We start from the raw sequence: 23683 nt of genomic DNA on the forward strand, positions 1-23683 counted from the left end.
ATTCTATTGTTATTTTTCAATGCAGGAACAACATCAAGAAATATGCACATTTCAGTACTTTACAGAATGTAAAATTGTAGAAAGAAAAAAACACGTTTTTCACCACTGTCCTTTTTGGATTTCCTCCTGTGTCAGCTGTAGGATAGGATTGCTGACCACTGTTCTCCATCCCAGTGTGATGCTGGGCATCTCTGAAACAGGGCATCTCTGAAACAAGTCCTCTCTGAACGGGAAATGTCCACGGGTCTGGGAGGCCCTCAGCACGCTGAAAAAGCAGACACAAAGTAAACTGGTCTATCGTGTTAGGCTTTCTTTCTTATTTATAGTTATGTGGTTAGAATATCCTTATTCCAAGTCAGGTATCTGTCTATTTTTATGTTCACAAAACACTCTCTTTGAAGGTCGACCTTCAAATATCCTTGAAGTTAGAAAGGTAAACAAGTGTGCTATTGTTCACTTAGATGACATGGCACCTCCCAATGTTTGCTCTAATCTGTTAATAGCTGGTGGCAGGTGGAAACAGTCAAAAGAATCCCCATGAGAGCCACTTTCTTACTTGAACAAGATGGAAATGGCGCTGGATTAACTTCAAATATTTTCTGTGACTCTAGCATACAAAGACATTAAGTAGTTTATAATAACTGTGATGACTATACTTGCAACTAATGCTATCTCTTAAAATGTACCCCAATTGCTTATTCCCACAACTTGCTAAGAATATAGTGAAAGGTTCAACAACATACCTGTGTCGCAGTAGATTTAGTAATCCACATATGTTTAGTAAGTCATTCATAGAGTCCAATTTAAAAATTATAAAAATAGGTGAAAAATGACAGTGATTGTTTCAGGCATGGTCAATCACACAGTTCTTTAGTATGGGCCATGACAGTCATCATGAGACATGCACAGGGAACCAATGGCAGTGATGGAAGCAAAGGCTCTGGAAGATACAAGTCAATCACCTGCCACAAATGATTTCTTTGAAAAATCACAACTGGGTAATTGACACACAAATGACTTCAGGAACAAAGTAGTAGGTAATATGGTTTCCGAGTATGACTAGACAACTGCACATATAGAATAGAAAATGCACAAATCTTGAACAGTAGGTATTATAATACTGATGAGATTATAAATTCATATGACTTGTACAGTCATAAACCAACAGACCCCAACACATGTTCTAAGATTTTATAAAACCAATAATTTTGAAGAAGTAGCTGATATCACTGTCTTTGTAAAAACCTCACAAAAATAAACAAGGCAAAGGAAAAATTATATGAAGAAGCACAAAAGTAAGACAAGATATCATGTTGGCAACTGTCTGGTTTCATACAGACATTTTAATGACAATTCAGCAGATAGTATCTAAAGAATAGTTTTTGCTTGCTTCCTTTCGGCTGTGGCAGCTACTGAGGAACAGCAAGCTACCCTATGGCTGTGGGCCTCAACAAGGGCCACAAGGTGATCAAGAACATGAGCAAGCCCAGGTACAGCCACAGTAGGAGTCTCACTGAGCACACCAAGTTTGTGCGGGACATGATCCACGCCACGTGTGGCTTTCCCACTGAGTCGTGCCCCATGGGGCTGCTCAAGGTCTCTAAGGACAAGAGGGCCCTGAAATCCTTCAAGAAAAGGTTGGGGACACACATCCATGCCAAGGAGAAGAGAGATTAGATGAGCAATGTCCTTGCAGCCATGAGGAAGGCAGCAACCAAGAAGGACAAAGCCTCATCCTCTCTGTGCGTAATAAAAACTGTACAGAAAAAATAAAAGAATATTTTTTGGTTACAACAGCAGTCATTAAGTATATACTTTTATACACTTACAGTTGTTTCAACTAAAGAGCAACTGTAATAAAAACATGAAAATATGAAATATGGTATTTCTAATATCCTAAATGAAAATAGAACATATAGATACAGCCTTTGTTATAGAGCAGACACAACTAATTTTAGACTTAATTCCTTTTTAAATCTTTATTATCTTTCCTCCATGTTCTGAATGAAAAGTACAAATTGGAAAAATATGGAAAATAATCTGAATATTATAATACATCTTGCTGCAAAACACTATGGTGTTATAATACAAAGAAGAATACTCCTTAGGTACCAAGAAAGATGTTAATTGGTGCTAGTCAATGGGAAAAGGGAAGAAAAAAATAAAATAATTCTGATCATGAGGATAAAGATTTTCCTGAGGTAGCAGTATTCCAGAGAATAAAACAAGGGAAAATAGAGACTGTGAAATAGGAGTTAATAGCAAACAACACTTGATTATCAACTTAGATTTTAAAATAATTGGTAGAAGAGTATGTGAATATTTGGTTAGTTTTTCGTCAATGGAAACAGATTTTTGAAAAGACATTTTTAATTATGTGAATACACAGAAGGTATAATATGTCATCATTTTAAAATTGAGACTAAAAGGATATAATAAATGTGAAAACACTTTGATAAAAGAACTATGCAACTGCAAAGTGTATTTCCATGATGTTTTGTGCTTGTACTGCCCTGTCTGGTGTGACTCAGTGGACTGAACACATCCTGCAAACCAAAAGGTCACCAGTTAGATTCCTAGTCAGGGCATATGCCTGGGTTACAGGCCAGGTCCCTAGTTGCGAGTGTGCAAGAGGCAACTGATTAATGTATCTCTCACACATTGATGTTTCTTTCCCTCTTCTTTTCCCTCTCTTCACCTCTCTCTGAAAAGTAAAATAAATAAAATCTTTTTTAAAAAGATGCTTATTATTTATGATTGTCAATAATGTAATGTTGGGTGTTTTGCCAATAATAAGCTATGCATATTTAAACATATACTTGACATTAATGGTAAGACCAATATAAATATAACAGTGTTCTATTAGAATTTTTGAATAAGGTATTATTTGTTTGTATATGCTTAATTATGCAATTGTTTTCAGTTTTTGCTCAGGTGTATTAATTTCAATAAGTAATTTTGAAAAATTGTTTTGCGTATTCAATAATAATGAAATTGTCTGACCATAATCTTGGTAATTTTATAGTATTCCAGGGAGGTTGTCTAGCATAATTTATTTTTATCCCCTCTTTATCTTAGGAAAATGAATATGTGATCATCGTTCACTGTAAATAATCTATGCCTACAAATAGTTGTATATCTGAAGCATAAGAACTAGTTGATGGATTCGGTCATCTGAAAATTTAGAATTTAAAAATTCAGTTAGCCAATTAAATAAACTCCACTGCTTTAGTTTACTTGATAGAAACACAGGTACTTACTTGTTTTACTTTGAGGTCAGTCTCAATATTGTATTTTATCTATTTGCGACTCTGTTATTTTTTCTCCTTATTATTTATCCAAGAAATAAAAAGTATAAAAAGGATCCTATATGTTAATATCTTGAATTTCTTGTTTTGACTCCTGACTAAGCCTCCATCTTATATTTTTTCTAATTTATGGAAACCTAGAGACTGTGCTACCAAAATACATAATTTAAATACATGCTTTTACTTCCAGGTGAGAAATGAAACAGTATTACTGAGAAAATTATTAGAAATATGAACTACATCTCAGTTGTGATTGCCTTAAAATCAACATCCTTTTATTTGAACAAACAGCAGCAAAATTATTAAGATAGGACCCTAATAAGTCAGGTTAAATTATAGCTCAATCATGAATTTGTTAGATCATTTGGACAAATTGTTTCAATGATTTCCATTTCTGCTCTTGTAAGTATAATAAGCATAATCATCCTTGCTGGAAACTATGGCATTGAAGAACATGTTTTCTGAAAACTTTCCAGGTTCTTAGGTATCTAATACAAAAGAGAAAAGATACTATTTACAAAAGTACTATCTGTCAAGAGGCAAATTTTTATTACATTTATTTGAAGCCATGTCCATATGGCTATGTGGTAGCATTCACATAAAACTTCAGAGAAACAAGTACTGCATGAAATAAAATCCAGAACAGGCTTAAAAAAAATAATATGGACCTGAGGAATAAAGCAGATGAATTGATTTAAATGTCTGAATCCTCAGGACTCTTTTATTTATTCCAGATAGAATCCAAAACATTCCAACACCATAAATAAGTTCTTTTGTTGGTCTTGCTTTGAATTTCTTAAGTGAAAAACATATGCAAGAAGCAAGATTCAATTTAGAGGTTAGCTAGACTGAGAGGCATGGACATGACTGGTCATGTTCTAATACTTGCCTGCTTCTGCCTGTGCGTGCTGGCCACCCCACTGCCCTTCATAGCACCCAGTTGTCCCAGAGATGGTGTTTCCATGGCTATCAGCCACCACCTCTCTGCTTCTGCAGCCTATCAGGCAAAAACCCTTCACTGTTTCTGAGTAATAGAGTGCTTGCAAAACCACGTGATTGTCTCTCATAGCTTCAATTTTCCAAGAATTAGACCTCTAGCTAAAACAGCCATTTACCTGTTTTCATAAATAAATTTTTCACTTTTATTATTTTTAATGTTTTTTCATATTATTACATCTGCTACACCTTCCTTCACAATGCACATCTTATTTCCATTAGCTTTTATCTAAGTCTGCTTTAAATCTTAGCTAACAAGATTGCTTATGTATGGCTAGCCTTTCCTTTTCTTTGGATGTTCAAGACAGCAAACCCCTGTGAAGACACACTCTGGCTAAAAGTGCACTATCAGGTGATCGTACCACAGGGAGCAACTGCTAAGAAATACTAGTGGTTAAAAGGAAATTCTGTTCTTCAGACCCAGTAAGAAAACAACTGCCTTATAGTAGCACAGAGTCAGTAGATGTTAAGTCTCCAGCCATTGCTAGAGGATGTATTACTAATAATTGACCTTGAGGAGTTCATCAAATTTATCAGAATATTTTGGTCTTTCAGTTTTGCCTGGTATATCCCCAAGAAGAGAAATTAACTACAGTTTAGGTTTAGAACTAAAAAGAGACTTGTAGATTCATAATGCTTTCCCTGTGTCAAAAACTTTAAGTGGTAAGTTTTTTTGTTTCAAAGATTATTATTGAGTGTTTAGCAGTGTTAAATACATCTTTTAAAAAATCAGACCTTTTAAAAAGTGCAACATGAAGTTTGTTGGTTATTAGAATCCTTTTAAAAAATAAAATGTCTTTTCTTTCTATATTTCAAGTTTAAAAACTAGACCTGGCCAGGTAGCTCAGTTGGCTAGAGCATTGTCCCAGTATGCCAAGATTGCGGGTTCAATTCCCAGGCACATACAAGAATCAAACAATGAATGCATAAATAAATGGAACAACAAATCCATCTCTCTCTAACTCTCTCTCTAATTCTCTCTCTCTCTCTCTCTCTCCTTTCCTTTCTCTAGAATCAATAAATAAAAATAATTTTTTAAAGACAGTCAACTAACAAGTATTGGCAAGAATGTGAAGAACTTGGAACCTTCATGCACTGTTGGAAAACAGGTTAGCAGTTCCACAAAAAGTTAAACATAGAATTGCCCCTTCCTCCTACACTGTTTTTAAAAAATTATTTTATCGCCCCTATTCAAGATTATAAAAAACCTTTCCATTGGTTATAAGGACTTGAGAAAATAAGATTCACATTTTCAGGAACCTTTTTCAATTGATTTTATAGCAAGAGAGAGGAAGGGAGGGAGGGAGAAACAGAGAGAGAGAGAGAAAGAGAGAGAGATTGATTTGTTCTGCTTATTTATTCATTCATTGGTTGATTCTTGTACATGCCTTGACTGGGTGTAGAACCTCAACCTTGGCATATAAGGACAATACTCTAAACAATGGAGCTACCCAGCTAGGGTATAGGAATCTTTAAAAAGACATTATTTATCATTAGCTAGGTTCAGTACAACATTGATTGTTAACATTTTTGGATAGTTATTCAATGAGTAGAAGATAAAATGTACGAGAGTTTAATTCAGAACACAACTTTAATAGAATATTGATAGACTTTAAAATAAAGTAATATTGAGTAATTTAGTAGCTCTATATATGACAGAAGCAAACATATAAAAATAGGATGCTGAATTATAAAGCTACAGAACTTCACTGAGATTTTAAAAATATGAACAGGGTCAGTATGAGTATAGTTATGCTCAGCATTAAAAGAATAAAATCAATCTATGATTCTATTACTCCAAGACATTGAGATGATAGAGAAAATAAGATTGTACAAATTCTTACCCGAGGAAAAATGAACCATTCAAAGGGAGTAGAATTGTGGACAATTAATAATCCTCCTATATTTTCCAAAGCAACTGACAGAGAACCAAATAGAGTAATGATGCAAATAACTACTCAGAGCACAATGTCTTAAAGTATTGGAATTTTTGTTTTGTCAAAATTTTAAAACTTCTTAAGGTCCTGAGTCCTTAACCCTGGAGAAAAGTAGTGAAAGTAATGGTGGTTCTGAAGATGATACACATAATGATATTCAGGGTCTGAGTAAGCAAATGTAAGACACATGTGTGGCATTTCTATGGCCCAGATCTGTCCTCAGTATCTTTTTCAGTACAATGCCATAGGCAGCCACTAATTTTCCACTGGATGTGCCTCAAGAGAGGCATTCCATGGTGTCCAGGAGGTGAGGGAAATGGAGTAACTCATTAAAAAGGGAGCCAGAGACTTCTGGTCAAGATGGAAGCATGCCTCACCTCCTTGCATAACCACAGCAAAGATAACAACTAGACCACAAAACAAATATCACCCAGAATCATCAGAAAATCAAGCTGTATGGAAGTCTGATAACCAAAGATTTAAAGAAGCCACATTCATCCAGATGGGTAGGAGGGGTGGAGATGTGGAAGGAATGGTCCCACATCCATGTGTGGTGGGTAAATATTGGGGAGGATACCTCAGCAGCAAGGGATCCCAACCCCAGACCAGACCACCCAGCCAAGGTTCCAGCACCAGGAAGAAAAGTACCTGTAATTTCCAGGTATAAAAACCAGTGGGAGTTGGGGCAGTGGAAGAAACTGTGAGATTCTCAGGAAGATCCTCCTACAGGGCCTCCAAATGGACTTAGGACTTATGCAGACTCATTCCCTCTGGGATTCAACACCAGGGCAATAACTGTAAGGGGACCAGTGGCATACAGGGAGAAACTGAAATGACTGGCACCAGAGCCAGTCTGGAAGAGAGCTTCCTCCCAGGCAAAACTCCAGACACCAGGCAGTGGCACTATCCCCTCTCCAAGCGTTCCCCCACACAGAGTCACAGAGCAGAGAAATGACTTGTCCTGCCCTGGCAATTACCTAAGGTTTTGCCCTATGCTACTTACTGATGCACTTTTCTACAATAGGCTATCCTAGTAAGACAGGGAGTCAAATCAGCTCTACTTAATACACAGAAACAAACACAGAGAGACTGCCAAATTGAGGAGACAAAGAAATAGGGCTCAAATGAAAGAACAGAACAAAAACCCAGAAAAAGAACTAAACAAAACAGAGATAAGCAGCCTATCAGATGCAGAATTCAAAATGCTGGTGATCAAGGTGCTCAAAGAACTCATTGAGTATGGCAACAGCATAGAAAGACCTGGACAAAAATGAAGGTTGCATTAAGTGAAATAAAGAAAAATACAGGGAACCAACAGTGAAGGAGATGAAGCTGGGATTCAAATCAATGATTTGGAACATAAGGAAGAAATAAACATTCAACCAGAACAGCAAGAAAAAAAAAGAATTTAAAATAACAAGGATAGGCTAAGGAGACTCTGGGACACCTCCAAATGTACCAACATTTGAATCATAGGGGTGCCATAAAGAGAAAAGAAAGAGCAAGAAATTGAAAAAGTAATGAAAGAAAACTTCCCTAATTTGGGGAAGGAAGTAGACATATAAGTTCTGGAAGCATAGAGAGTTCCAAATAAGTTGGACCCAAAGAGGACCACACCAAGACACATCATAATTAAAATGCTCAAGGTTAAAGATAAAGAGAGAATCTTAAAAGCAGCAAGAGAAAAACAGAGAGTTACCTACCAAGGAGTTCCCATATACTGTTAGCTGCTTTCTCAAAAGAAACTTTGCAGGCTAAAAGGGACTGGCAAGAAGTATTCAAAGTGATAAAAAGTGAGAATCTACAACCTAGATTACTCTATCTAGCAAAGCTATAATTTAGAATGTAAGGGCAGATAAAGCACTTCCCAGACAACATAAAGCTAAAGGAGTTCATCATCACCAAGCCATTATTAAATGAAATGTTAAAGGGACTTATTTAAGGAAAAGAATAATATCAAAACTATGAACATTAAAATGGCAATAAATCCACAACTATCAACAATTGTAAAAACCAAACTCATGGAAAAAAAATATCAGATATCAGATTTGTGGTTATCAAAGATGAGGGTGGGAGGTGGGGAAATTGGATGAAGATGGTCAAAAGATACAAATTTCCAGTTATAAGATAAATATTGGGGCTATAATGTACAAATGATGACTGTAGTTAACACTGCCATATGGTATATTTGAAAGTTGTTGACGTTTTTACAAAAGTAACAGTCACTTGAATGATCTCTGGGCTCTCACTAAACCATAGGTATACCAAATGGCAATTGATCACATGTTCTCTTCATCCACATCTGTAAACTCTCAACACACTGCTTGCACACCTTGATTCCCAAGTTTTACTTTAAAATATGCAAAATAGGCTTGCCTGATAAATGTTGATGTTTGTCCTTTGGGAATGGTGAAATTACCACAGATACAGCAAAATGAATTGGGGTTGTTTAAGTACTTACGACGAGAAATAGCAGAGGCAGACATGATCTGAAGGAAAGGAAATAAGTACATATGTAAATAAAAAAATAAATTCTGCTAACTCCTTATATACAGACAAGAACTCGGACTACACTTAGGAATATGATTCACTATATAGAGCGGCACACAACCTCTCACCACACTGTCTCATGTGTAACTGAATAGCCTAGACAAGTATGAACCTGTCGCTGGTCCTCAAGGTCATTCCCCACCTCTGCCCACTCGAGAGAGGTTTGCTCTTAGCCAATAGGAGAGCCCTGGCACGTCCCTCAATCCAAGCTCAATCCAGCCTAGAGTGGTCGCATTAAGATAAGCTATACAGAAAAAACTTTACGTGATAGAAGAAAACTAACTGCAGTTTTGATATCAGCATGCCTATTTAAGTCTAAAACAGCTGAAAAATCAAACTCAACAGGAATTATGTTAAAAATTGTTCCCCTGTCTAATAAATACACATAAAAACTCAAAGGAAAATGCCAGGAGAACCAGAATAGTTAGTTAAAGTAAAGCAGGAATAATATTTGGTCTCCTGACTTCAAGTCTACTGTGCTTTTTCTCCCTCACTCCCAGTTTTACTTATATAACTGACATTCAGCATTATATAAGTTTAGGGTATACAGCATAATTACTTGAATTATATATATTATGAAGTTATTACCACAGTAAATTTAGTTAATATCCATTACCTCATATAAAAACAAAAACATGCTTTTCTCTTATGAGAATTCTTAAGATTTACAAGATATAACAAGAAAAATAAATGTAAAATAGAGTATCCTAGTCTACCATCAGCTATACGTACGCCCAGTGCCTCATTCAGCTGAAATCCCAGTGCCAGTTTTTATTGAACTACCCTCTTTTGGAAAACAGGCGTATGGTGAAGAACTAAGTGACAACAACGATGAATATTTTGAAATTGAAGATGACTCAGTTCATAAGGGATTTGATCAATATGAGTTGAATGAGTTGGCATGAGATTTGGGACTATACAAAAAGGCTTCTGAAATCCTAGCATCAAGACTACACGAGAAAAACTTGCTTGAAAAAGAAGTGAAGGTATCCTACTTTCGATCAAGAGAAAGTGCATTTCTGCAGCACTTTTGAAGTGATGGTGGCTTTGTGTATTGCCATAACATACATGGTTTAATGGAGGAATTGGGAATTCCAATCTATAATGCAACTGAATGGCAACTGTTCATCAATAGCTCAAAACGAAGCTTGAATTGTGTCCTCCTCCACAATGGCAATTTATTTGGTGCAGTCCCAATTGGCCATTCAGTTTGTTTTTGTGAAGAATATGAAGACATAAAGAGAGTCATTGATCTGTTGCACTGTCACAAGTGCAATTGAATTATCTGTGTTGACCTTAAAATGGTCTGCTCCCTTCCTGGTCAGCAACACAGATAGTATCCCTGTTTTCTGTGTGTGTGGGACAGAAGAGCTCATGAGAAGCATTGGGTGCAGTCAAATTGACCTCTAAGATCTGACCTCAAACCTGGTGATCCAATCATTCTACATGAACCACTTGTTGAAAGAAAGAACATTATATTCCCCATCTCTGCACATAAAACTGCAACTCATGAAGCAATTTGTTAAAGCTTTCCCAACTAAAGGAGACTGTTTCAAGTATCTCATTTTGGCATTTCATAGCCTGTCATTTGAAAAGATAAAATACCTTAATATGCATGTTTGGTAGCAAATAACAAAGCTATTAAGATAACCAGTGACTAGACAGAAAAACGAGCCCTGGCTGGTTTGGCTCAGTGGATTGAGCGTCGGCCTGCGAGCTAAGTGTCGCTGGTTCGATCTTCCAGTCAGGGCACATCAGAGAAGGAAAACTCTGACTCCAAAAAACCTCCGCTGCCTTGCGGCATACCTCTTCAGGGGAAAGGCTAAGGGAGTAAACCCCGACAGAAAATCTGGAGCCGGAGTCCCTAAGGCGGTTTGACATTGTAGTCAACACCGGCAACTCCTGCGGCGCACCTGAAGCCAAGCTGTATTGACTCCGTCTTTCCCTTGGACCCTTCAGCTGCGAAGAGAGGGGGGGTCTGCTGCATGGGCAACAGCAGACCCTCCATATCACCCTGCCCAGGCTCTGTAGCTTCAGCTTCGCTGGAGAGGACACTCCAGCGTCATCGCAAGATGTCGATTCAACACGGGAGGAGACAGATACCGTGTCACTCCCGAGTCGGACTGCACAGCCATTCTCGGCGGTGCAGATAGACTCTTAAGAAGCTACACCATCGTCTCTCGAGACGGACGGCTGCCAACGACAACGACAACGGTAGCAAAACTTTACTACTTGTACACAATTTGACTTACAGTAACAACATATAGCCTTTATATGAATAAGATAACTCTAAGTAAACAGTATATTCAGGTAATTTTTTCTTTATTTTCCTTTGAATGTATATTTTGTATGACTTTTGGAACAAAGGGAGGGTATCCTGTACCTTAAAAAGTTGATGTGATAGAGAAAAATTGGGATCATTTTTTGTATTCAGATGTCAAAAGTTAGTCAAAAACAAGCATCAGATCTAACTCAATGAAAATTGTGTTCCCCAGTGTTATATCTGTATGTGTGTGTTCCTGCTAACAGAAGCAATTTCTTCTTTTTTTAAATATTTTTTAAATTTATTTATTTGTTTGTTTGTTTTGTGTTTCTCCGTTTATTTATCTATTTTTAGAGAGAGGGGAAAGGAGAAAGAGAGGGAGAGAAACATCACTGTATGGTTGCCTCTCACTCACGCCCCCAACTGGAGACCTGACTTGCAACCTAGTCAGGTGCCCTGACTGAAAATCAAACCAGCGACACTTGGCTCGCAGGTCGACACTCAATCCACTGAGCCACGCCAGACAGGGGTGAAGCAATTTATTCTTAATTTGAAAATTCAACTGTTAATAAAATATATAATGAGGACAATTTACCTCATTGATGAATTATTCTTGGGCAATTGATGAGTTGCATTACAATGTGAGAGCAAGGAAGAAGAAAGCCCCAATGCACAGTCAATCAAAATTACATTTTGCAGGGAAAGGAACAACATAGAAAAAGGCCCTTGTAAATCTTAGCAGGTACATGCTGGGCACACAGCACAGGCTAAAACTCTTGAGGTTTGTAGAAGAAAAAATGGCATCACTGAGACAAGGGAAGAGAAGAGAGAAATTGATGTTGAACGCACAAAGGGAAATGAAGATTTTTTTCACTACGATACAAAAGTATATTGTGTTTGTACTGAAATATCAATTCTGAGCAATATTTAATGTGCACCCCAGTCTCACAACAAAAGTATTATCCTTGGAGCATATTGAAGAAGTCTCAGAAAGTGAGCAGTTACAGGAAAGATGATAATGAAGCAGCATGATGCAATATGAACAAAAGTAATGAAAGAGATGAAGAGGTGATGAGGCATCTGTGCAGCAAAACCTAAAGGAAAGAATATCAGGTATTGTTGGTGTGATCTTTGGTATTTAATGCATTTACAAATTAGAATCCCTCTACATTTGCCATTCTTCCTCAGTTTGAACATTCATAGTTTATGAAACTCTGTTCCTGAACAAAATTTTGAGCGTTCAGTCATGCTTTTATCTGAGAAAACAATTCCTGGAGAAAGTAATATCTCAGAAATAAATTTCTGGGCTTTAGGTTTCAAAATATCCTTCTTTTCGGGGCCTTTAATTGTTTACTGTCAAATTGGGAAGTTAATCTGGAATATTTTCAGGATGCTCAAGTTCCTGCAAGCTTTATACCTAAAGCAGCTTCACAGTTGTTCAGAGAACAACCTTTGAAGTTACAGTGCCTTGCTAGTATCTAAAATGCTTTGCTTTGATCTTTAAGCACCATTTCTCTGAGGGGAACTTTCTTGTGATTGTTGTATTTTCTGTCACCAAGTATTTTTATTCTATGAATGCCACTATTTTTTATGAACCAAGGGTGACAGATGTGGGCAAATATTTTGCCAGATGTGCTATCTTTGTTAATATAAAGGGAAGAGAAACAATATCACTAAAGCTATGTGATTTATTTTAAATTCTCTTTATAACTGACTTTGATTAAATAGTAACTTCACATTTCTTTTTATTTTTATCTTCTGGTATTTGAATAAGAGAGGTGGAGTCATTTGTCTGTAAATATTATGAAAAATGAGAAACAGGCAGAAAAACAATTTAATTTCATGATGGATTCTATTTTTTGTTACAAGCCTGAGTTCTGAGAAGATTTTATTTAAAATTTTATATTTATTTAACATGTTTAATACTTAATGAACTCATGATTATGTTGCATATAAAGTTATATTTGTAAAGTAATGGAAAAAGAGAATAAAAGTCAAGGAAAAAGAGAAAGGAAGGGAGAAAAATATTGTCACAAGGGAAGATGAAAGTAAAAGGGAAAAGACTGAAAATCAAGGAATAGCATGAAAGAAAAAGAAAAGAGAAAAGCAGATAAAAAAGATAAAAGAGGAGGGAGTTCTGGCTCATGTGGCTCAGTTGGTTGGGCATCATCCCACAAACCAAAAGGCTGCAGGTTTGATTCCCAGTCAGGGCACATGCCTTAGGTTGCGGGTTCAGTCCCAGGTTGGGGTTTCTCTCCCTTACTTTCTTTCTCCCTTCCCCTCTCTCTAAAATCAATAAGCATGTCCTCAGGTGAGGATAAAAAAAAAAAAAAAAGAAATGAGGGAGGTAAAAAGGAAAAAGGGTACACGTGAAGTGATTATTCTCTACAAATCTTACTACTGTTGTTGCTATTATTTAAAAATATATATACTTCCTTTTAAATATATTTTATTGAATATACTATTACAGTTGTCCCAATTTTCCCCCCTTGCTCCCCTCTGCCCGGTACACCCCCTTCCCTCAAGTAAACACCCCCTTAGTTCATGTCCATGGGTCATGATATAAATTCTTTGGCTTCTCTATTTCCTATACTATTTTTAACATCCCCCTATCTACTTTGTTCCAACCAATTATGCTTCTTAATCCCTGCATCCTTTCCCTCATTTTCCACCTTCTCCCTCCTAGCTCATAACCCTCCCAATATTCTCCATATCTGTGCTCATTGCTGTCTGGCTGTTTGCTTAGTTTATTTTTTTAGATTCAGTTGTTGATAGTTGTAAATTTATTGCCATTTTAATGTTCATAGTTTTGATATTCTTCTTTTTCTTAAGTAAGTCCATTTAACATTTTATGTAATAATGGCGTGGTGATGACAAACTCCTTTAGCTTTACCTTGTCTGGGAAGCATTTTATCTGTCATTCCATTCTAAATGATAGCTTTGTTGGATAGAGTGATCTACATTGTAGGTTCTCATTTTTCATCACTTTATACTTCTTGTCTTCCCTTCTTGCCTGCAAAAGTTTCTTTTGAGAAATCAGCTGACAGTCTTATGGGAACTCCTTTGTAGGTAACTCTGTTTTTCTCTTGCTGATTTTAAGATTCTCTCTTTATCTTTAACATTTGGCATCTTAATTATTACATGTCTTGGTGTGGTCCTCTTTGGGTCCAAATTTTTTGGGACTCTCTATGCTTCTGGGACTTCTTTGTCTACCTCCTTTACCAAATTAGAAAAGTTTTCTTTCATTATTTTTTCAAATAGGTTTTCAATTTCTTGCTCTTTCTTTTCTCTTTATGGCACCCCTAAGACTTGGATGGTGGTACATTTGGAGATGTCCCAGAGGCTTCTTATGCTATCCTTGTTTTTTTAATTCTTGTTTCTTCTTGCTGTTCTAGTTGAATATTTATTTCTTCCTTATTATCTAAATCATTTTTTGAATTCTAGCTTCCTCCCCTTCACTATTGGTTTCCTGTAGATTTTTCTTTATTTTACTTAGTGTAACCTTCACTTCTTCCTTTATGTTGTTGTCATACTCAATAAGTTTTCTGAGTATCCTGATCACCAGTGTTTTAAACTCTGCATCTGATAGGGTGGCTATCTCCATTTCATTTAATTCTTTTTCTGGGGTTTTGTTCTGTTCTTTCATTCAGGCCGTATTTCTTTGCCTCCTCAATTTGACAGCCTCCCTGTGTTTGTTTCTGTGTATTAGGTAGAGCTGTTTTTACTCCCTATTTTAGTAGTATGTCCCATTGTAGAAAAGGCACCCATGTACTGTTTGTGGCAGATCCTTAGGTAACTGCCAGGGTGGGATACCTGCTTCACTGCTCTGTGGCTCTGTGTGGGGCAGGAGCTCAGAGAGGGGACAGTGCCACTGCCTGGTTTCTGGAGGTTTGCCTGCCAATCACACCACTTCCAGTCATCTCACCCAATTCCTGTATGCAACTAACACCCTTCTAGCATTTGCCCTGGTGCTGCATCCCAGAGTGGGTGCATTTGCATATGTTCTAAGACCATGTGGGCCCTTTAAGAGAAGTCTCTGAAAATCTGGCAGTTTCTTCCTCTTCCCTAACATCCACTGGTTTTTAAAGCCAGAAGTTGTGGGTATTTATCTTCATGACACAGGACCCCTGGGCAGTGTGGTGGCCTTGGGCTGGGATCACTCACTCTATAGGAACCTCTCCCATTTTTTATCCACTACACAAGAATGTGGGACCACCCATTCTGCCATTGCCACTGCCTCTCTGCACCATGCTGCATCTCCTCACCTCTCTGCCCACCTCTGCTTCTCCACCTGTCCTATCTGTCTAGATGAATGTGTCTTCTTTAAATCCTTAGTTGTCAGACTTTCAGTTTGATATTCTGGCAGTTCTGGGTATTATTTGTTTTGAGAGTTAGTTGTAATTCTCTCTGTTGTTGCACAAGGAGGTGAAGCATGTTTTCCCACACCTCCATCTTGACCTGAAGTCTATACAAATATACCTCTTTAAATAAATGTCTTTATGTTCTGAATATGCACAGTACTAAGAAAGAGTGGTCCTGAGTGCTTTTCTTTCCTGTTATTATGTTTTGAGGGAAAGAGGCTTTTAGAAGTGATCTTTATTTCTCAATGTTCTTTAATACAACAATAATGTAATGTGGTTATTATTTATGGTTAAAGAAAAGCATTGCATGTATAGATTTTCCTATGCTTATATTTTCTGTTAAGGTGTTCATGTAGTTGTTTATTCTAAAAGATAATTGAATAACTTAGAGTATACTTTAGCTCCCACCAATGGAAAGTGCTAAAAATGATGAATGAATAAATAAACTGGAGATTAGGTTCTACAAAAGCCATTTCTATCTTAAGTCAAATTACTTGCTGAAGAACTTATATCTAACTCTTCTGGAGGGCAATGAATACATCTGGGGTTGTAATTTATATCAGTGCATTAAGAAAACATGATAATCAAGAGTCCTAATCTTGATACAAACATTTTTTGTGTAGTTTTTATGTTTTGAATTATAAATGCTATCTATGTTAGCAGTTAGATCTCAGCCTACTGCATTCACTTCTATCTATATGATCAATAGCTTTTTGGTCTATTGCATACCTTGAGCATATACACTGGCTGCAATGTGTACAGAAAGGTGCATTGTGTCTGACCCAGCACATAAAACAGCTTTAAAACGAGTATTAGCCCTGGAATTTGGATTTCAATTTAAGTTGCCTTTTCAAGGGTTTCTCCTTGCAAATGGTGGCCCTTTGAAAATCAGGCAGCTACTTGCAACAATGCATGCTCAGGGTAACATATGTCAGGCTTATAAAGTTTTGCTCCTTTTGTTCCCTACCTCTGTGTTGGCACATTGTGTTATGTTCTTGCAGCAGAAGTAACTAGGGATCAAGCCAATTGGCTACATGACATTGAAAGTCAATTTCTGAGAAAGATGAGCCAAGTATAGCTTTCTCTAAAAGAAGAGCCAAGAAGATTCTAAATGTATTTGTGGATCTCAAGAGAACCAGCCCTACACAGGAACACTACACAGTCTTTGTGGATAGCTGATACTTTATTTGTACCCAGTTTTGCTTTTCCTTGGAGCAAAACAGGACATCTTGAAGTGTGCAATGCCCTGCTCCTGAATATAATGCTACCTTTCATCTATTTCTGGTGACTCTTATTTTCTTTTGTTGCTGAATCCCCTACATAATTGTAAGCATATCTCTGGGAAGCACAATGGTAAACAGTGGGTGGACACTTCCTCTGCAGATGCGAACAATATCTACCTGGCTGGCACTGCTTAATTCAGCCATTAACCCACTTCTATACATTCTTTTGAGCAAAAGGTGTGGAAAATGTCCTAAAAAAATTAAAGGAGAAGATGCTTTCCAAGTTTCATTTTTCTGGTCCAAGATGTTTTAGTGAGTCAGTCTGAAAATGCTAAGGGAAAAAGCAGAAAGAAAAGCCTTCCAAAGACTCACAAAGAACCCTGGGGCCTCTTTTAGAGTGAGCCATATGTGTAACCTTTGTCAAAGTGTAACACTGCCACTCATAAAGCAACCCAGTCAGATGAAGAAAAATATCAGTATTTCAAGCATTTTTTTCTGATGGGGCAGGGCAATCTCCCTGCATTATGAAAATTTTCAAATCAGAGTAAGCAGCAATTTTGCACCCCAGCTAGAGAGGATCTAACCCACTGTCGTAATTACAAGTTCATTGTTTGCTGCCTGACCCCTCAGAGGCAGCTGCAATAGTTTCCTCTCTAGTCTTCCTGCCTATACTCTTCATCCAATTCATCCTCCACACAGCTACTGCATAATCTCCCTAAGGCCTCAGTGACTGAACCAGGCACTCTGATTGAAAGCTCCCTGGAGAGTTGAATGGGGTAAGACCCTATCCCACAGTTTCCTTACCTACAGCATGCTCTCAAAAAGCTGGACAAAGTATTTGATGTTTTCAGGACATGCTAGCTGTGCTTCCTGCTCACAGGTCTTTACTCATTTTATTCTCTTCTCTGAGGATACCTACACTACACGCACTGCCCTCCCTACTCCATTCTCTTCTGTTGCAACTTTACCCACTGTACGGATTAAAATGGAATTCCTCCCCTCCCCTACCCCAAAATATGTTGAAGTCTTAACCTTGTACCAGTAAATGTGACCTTACATGAAAATAAGGTCTTTGCAGATGATCAAATTAAGATGATGTCATTAGGGTGGGCCCTAATACATATGACTGGTGCCCATATCAAAAGGGGAAACTTGGACACAGCCACAGACATGTACAGAGGGAAGATGATGTGAAGACAGCCATGTGATGGCAGAGGCAGAGACTGGACTGATGCAGCCATGAGCCAAGGGATGCCAAGGATTGCTGGCCACCACCAGAAATTTGGAAAGGGTAAGAAAAGATTCCACCCAGAATCTCAGAGGGAACATGGCCCTGCCAACCTTAATTTTGGATGTTTAGCCTCCCAAACTGTGAGACAATAAATTTCTGCTGTTCTCAGCCACTCAGTTGGTGGTACTTTATTACAGCAGCTCTGAGAATCTAATACACTCATCCTTCAAGGCCCAATTCATATGGCACCTACTGCATTAAAACTTCCTCAACTTCAATCTGTCTAAGGTAATCTCTTGTGCTCTCCTATGGCCTCATAATATTATTTTAAGAGCATGTCTTTTAACCTACACTTTCTGTATTAAATTGCGAGTTCCCTGAGATAACCATTTTCCCTTTAATCTTTTTGTTCCCCCAGAGCATACAATTCTGCATTTGGAAAGCTTCCCTTAGATGTTTACTGACCTGAGTAAAATGGAATCTATGTATTTAAAGATACCAGTGATAAACAACTTATAAGAAACTAGTTTTTAAAAATGTTTTATCATTATCTGTTAACTCATTAACCACTTTGGGAAGAGCTCTTAAAAATACGATGGAAAAAATGAGAAATGGACAGTAACTGGCAATTCTTAGAATAAGGTATGAAAATTTTGGAAAGATATCACATTACTCATAATTAAAGCAATAGCAATAAAAACAAGCTATCATTTTTTACCTCTTGTGTACATAGAAGTTCCAAGTTTGCTAATATACCATGCTGGCATAAATTTGATAAAAGTAGCATTCTCATACACGATCATTGAAAATTAAATTAGTATAACTTCTTTGGAGCGTAATTTGAAAAATGTCTACCAAAATTTTAAATGCACACCCCTTTGACCTAACAATTCTGCTTCTAGGAATTTATACTCTAGGAGTATTTATACAGGTGCTCAAAGATATATGAACAACTGTATTCAAGGTCACATGGTTTGAAGTAGAGAAAAATATTTTGGAAACATAAGTGTCAATAAACATGGGACTAATTGAAGAAGTTATTGTTCATCCATAACACTATCTATGTAGTCCATAGATAGAATGGAATAGAACTACATGAGCTGATAGGAAATTATCTCTAATACATACTATCAAGAGAAAATAAATAAAAATATACAATGCTATATAGTATGCCTCTACTTGGGAAGAAGAACATGCAAATACATATATACATGTATATATCATATGATGATTTTGTAATGATATGCAAGAAACTAGTGATTGTAATTGTCTTTGGGAGGAAGACTGGAAGTCTCAGATAAGAGGAAGATTATTTTTTATTCTATACTCTTTTGTATTATAGGAAATTTTACTAAAAGCAAATAGAATTATTTTAATTTAAAATGTTAATGAAAAGTTTTCTTATAGAACTAGTATTAAATATATTCATAAAATACTATTTGGTGAAACCTACTAGATTCAGTTTGCTTATTATAGTAAATAAAGGATTCATCTAAAATGGTTTGTTAACTTTAATTTTATAGCTGCTAAACGTTATAATTTGCAAATGAACTTACGTACCTGTTTTAGAATCAGACATCTTAAAAACCCACAATTTTGTTACAAAAGCAATACAAGATCAGCCGTGGCTGGTGTGGCTCAATGGATAGAGTGCCAGACTATAAACTGAAAGGTCACCGGTTTGGTTCTCGGTTAGGGCCCATACCTGGGTTGCCAGCCAGTTTTCCAGTTGGGGGCATGTGAGAGGCAAACAATCAATGTTTCTCTCACACATTGGTGTTTCTCTCCCTCTCTTTCCTCCTCTCCTTCCCTCCATCTAAAATATAAATAAATAAAATATAAAAACAACAAAACAAAAACAATACGTGATTAATAAAGAATTAGAAAATGAACAAAAATAAATGTCCTTATTTCTACCACCCAGAAACTAGCAGGCAACAAGTTGGTGAATATTCTTTTTTAAAAAATGTTGTTTTATTACAGTCATCCCATTTTCCCATATTGTGCTCCCCTGTCCTGCCCACCCCCACAAGTTGGTGAATATCTTTCCAGAACTTATTTTATATTAAAATACATATGTACACAAAAAGGACTTACATATATTTATAATTTTTCATTGATAATATATCAGTAATGTATTTCCATGTTTATAAAAAGAATTAACTTTTAGAGCTAAAAGAAACCTTAAAATTAATTTAGAACAGTTTAACCAAAAAATGGGACCTACATATACCATCACACATGTATCACCATCCTCCCTGCATGCCCGTGACAGATACTCTGGGTTTTGACAGCACCGTCTTACAGAGTTGAGACAGAGCCTCCAAAGCCTGAACAAAGTACTATCAAAAACCACAACCAAAAGATTAAAATCATGCAAGTTGAAATTGATTATTTTAAATTAAGCTAAACCAATAATGAGGAGTCCATTGATTTCTTTATCCAAACCACACAATTAGCAATAGATCCAAGGCAAGAAACTTTCTTTCCTTCCATGATGCTACTCACATATCTTGGGAATAACTGCAGAGTAAATCTCTGAGGTCTGGTCCCAGTTTGCCCAGTTGGGCAGGTGGTGAATTTTCAGAGACACTTCTGTAATGAGATTACAGAACCTTGAAATCACTTTTTAAAAGCTAAAAGTAATTATATTTTTATAAGATTATAAATACTATTTTATGAAACATGTTTCAAAACATTCATTTTTAAATACTGAAATATGGGCAAAAGTATGAAATAATTAAGTACAGCTTAATTTCGATTCATTCTGTGTTTAAACCATATTTATACAATGTGGCAATCCCACTTCTGCTGTAACACACTGTCAGAGGAACACAATGCGCTCTTCTACTCTCTACTTCATAGTTTGAAAGACTGCCATAAATAGATCTAAAGGCCTTTCCAAACTCCTGTTTATGAGAACCATCGAGGACTCTGAAGCCCATGGTGTGCTTTAGAAATCTGCCATGGAGTACTGTCACCTCTAACCCTGAATTTGGGAACTCTGGGAAAAGAAAACTGTGCATGATTAATATCTTAGGACTCCAGAATTCTTAAGGCAGGTGGCCTTCACGTGTGACTTGTAGTGGTGTCTTAGACAGGCCACGTTCATATGCTTTACTACCAATTTGTTGCTGCCTGGAATATACATCCTGGGACTGCATTCTACCAACTCAACATAACAAATACTGCCCAGATGAGTTAACAATACTTAATAAGGATTTACTGAGCACTTGTTTTGTGCCAAGCACTCTAACAGGTTCTGAGGCTACAGAGATCAGGCAGACACAGTTTCTGACCTGAAGGAGCTTGCAGCAAAATCAACAAGACAGATATGAACAAGATTTTTTTTTCTCTTTGGATGTTTTTTATGATTTATAGTTCTCCCATGGATAAAGAAATAAGAAGTAATATTTATAAATCAAATCTATGTAATAACCTACTTTTCCTTAATATTTAACAAATAAATGACAAACATCAAGTTATAAAACAATGTCTTTTTGTTCTTATATTATTTGTAACCTATATTATTTTATTTTTTATTTATATGTATTAGATAGATGAAAGGTGGATCTCTTAATACTGGTTATTTCAGAGGAGAGATATTGTCTGCAACTGGGCAGAATGGCAACTCATGCTTGTTCACTATTTTATTTTTTTGTTTGATTTGTAAATAAAAATATATTATTTTAGACTTTTAAATAATAAAAGATATCTGTAAATAATTTTGATTATATCAAGAATAATGGTGTATTTCTTACAATCCTTTCAAGTAAAAAAGCAAGTTCTTTAAGAGGTTTAGCTAATTCTGAAAATTATGAATTGGGGGATTTTCCCCTTATAAATCAAAATACGAGGTCTGTCCAGAAAGTATCCATCCATGTAACATGAAAAATAGACATTTACTGAAGAAGATACAGGATACAAGAAACAATGTACATAGGACAATGATGCCTCAGTCCCCTTCAAAGCAGGTACCCTGGAACCTCACACAGTTCTCCCAATTGCCATCAGCTGCCCCATCATATTTTCCTGTATCTCATAGACAGTCTGAAAATCTCTTCCTTTTCAAAGGTGATTTCAGTTTTGGGAAAAGCCAGAAGTCACAGGGCACCAAATCTGGGCTGTAGGGGAGCTGAGCTACCTGGGTGATTTGATGTTTTGCTAAAAATACACAAGATGTGATACATGAGCAGGTTCATTGTTATGATGAAGCTATCAATCACCAGTTACCCATAGCTGCGGCCTTCTGAATGACCCAAATAGTTTCCATGTAGGAATTTTTAAGCATAATGCAAAATTTGATGCAGATTTGTTGCTCTACTCACTCATTTTGGTTGTAACAGCCACACAGTACACATGCTCACTCAGCAGGGTTACCACCCCCACTGAGTAGTACAGCAGAGTCATCATTGTTAACACATGTGCTTTCCAGTCCACTCTCCTTGGCTGCTAGGCTACACTGATATTGCACAAACCATTCTCATTATATTAATAACGGCTAGACTTTTTCCAGACAGACCTCATTTGTCTCCCTTGCGCCCAATGTGTAGCATAGTAAGCATATTTTGTGGTGATTAAAATGTTTCTACAAGGCCAAGTATTAGAAGAATAAAGGGGTTTTGCATATGTTTCCAATAAAAACATGTTTTCTTGTATTGGAAGACCATCTTCATCTTCAGTCCTGTAGTTTTTTTTGTTTGTTTTTTTGTGGACCTCTTCATATTTCAGGCATCTTCTCAAGGTCAAGAAGGGAAGAACAAAAGCTCAACAGAGTCAGAGAAAACTACTATACTGTCAACAGCACTATCCTATCATACTCTCCTTTTACTCTACATTTTACAAGCTCATACTGGGTATGTCAAGTTCTCAATATAAATGGGACATCAGGACAATGGAAACAATCCAAGAATAAATAATAACGATGAAATGATAATACTGTATTACTTACATGCAGAAAATTCTGTGGATGACAAAATAAAGCAACTGTAAGGTAAATGAAAGAGGTGAAAAGAGTGAATGTGGAAGAGGAAAATTAAGGAATTTTGTTTGTTTTTAGCTTTATAACAGAAACAAACAGATACACAAGACATTAGGCATCCCGTAGTGATAGCATCTGGACAATTTTCACATAGTTTTGTTTTTGTATATTTTTATTGTGGTGAAATATTCATAACATAAAATACACCATTTTAACTATTTTAAGTGTACAGTTCAGTGGTATTAAGTACATTCACAATGTTGTTCAACTATCACCAGCATCCAGCTCCAGAACTTTTTCATCTTCCCAAACAGAAACTCTGTACTCACCACTCTCCTCTCCCCTCAGCCCCTGGTAAGCTCTCATCTACTTTATGTCTCAATGAATTTAACTATTCTTCTACCTCATATAAGTGGAATTATACAATATATATCCTTTTGTGTCTGGTTTATTTCACTTAGCATAAGGCCTTCAAGATTTATTCATGTTACAGCATGTATCAGAACTTAATTCCTTTTTAAGGCTGAATAATATTGCACTGTATGGATATAACACATTTTGTTTATTCATTCATGTGTTGATAGACATTTAGGTTGTTTCTACCTTTTCACTATTGTGAATAATGCTGCTATGAATTTGTATACCACTGCTGGGTGGCTGACTTCTACTACTTTATTCTAAAGGCACAGGACTTTGATGACAGCATACATTAACTCCTGAATAGTTTATTTTGTTTTTGCCATGAGTATTTGTAAGGGGTACTAAATAATGCACAAACTCAGAGACTCTGACTAATGACACATAGTAAAAGACAAGTCTCTGAGGCTGAAAGA

At 36.6% G+C, this 23683-nt stretch overlaps 1 long non-coding RNA gene and 1 pseudogene across 1 annotated transcript; one reads left to right on the forward strand and one right to left on the reverse strand.

Moving 5' to 3' along the window:
- Positions 1-206: 206 nt before the first annotated feature.
- On the reverse strand, positions 207-20424 carry LOC150016820 (uncharacterized). Its single transcript, XR_016510070.1, has 3 exons — positions 20378-20424; positions 19575-19685; positions 207-265 (listed from the first exon to the last, which is right to left on the reverse strand). It is a non-coding gene; the product is annotated as an uncharacterized LOC150016820 (long non-coding RNA).
- On the forward strand, positions 1435-1677 carry LOC150016821 (large ribosomal subunit protein eL36 pseudogene; annotated as a pseudogene).
- Positions 20425-23683: the final 3259 nt, after the last annotated feature.

Source organism: Furipterus horrens, unplaced genomic scaffold (genome assembly GCF_987537825.1).
Source record: "Furipterus horrens unplaced genomic scaffold, mFurHor1.1.pri manual_scaffold_3, whole genome shotgun sequence".
Lineage (NCBI taxonomy): Eukaryota > Metazoa > Chordata > Mammalia > Chiroptera > Furipteridae > Furipterus > Furipterus horrens.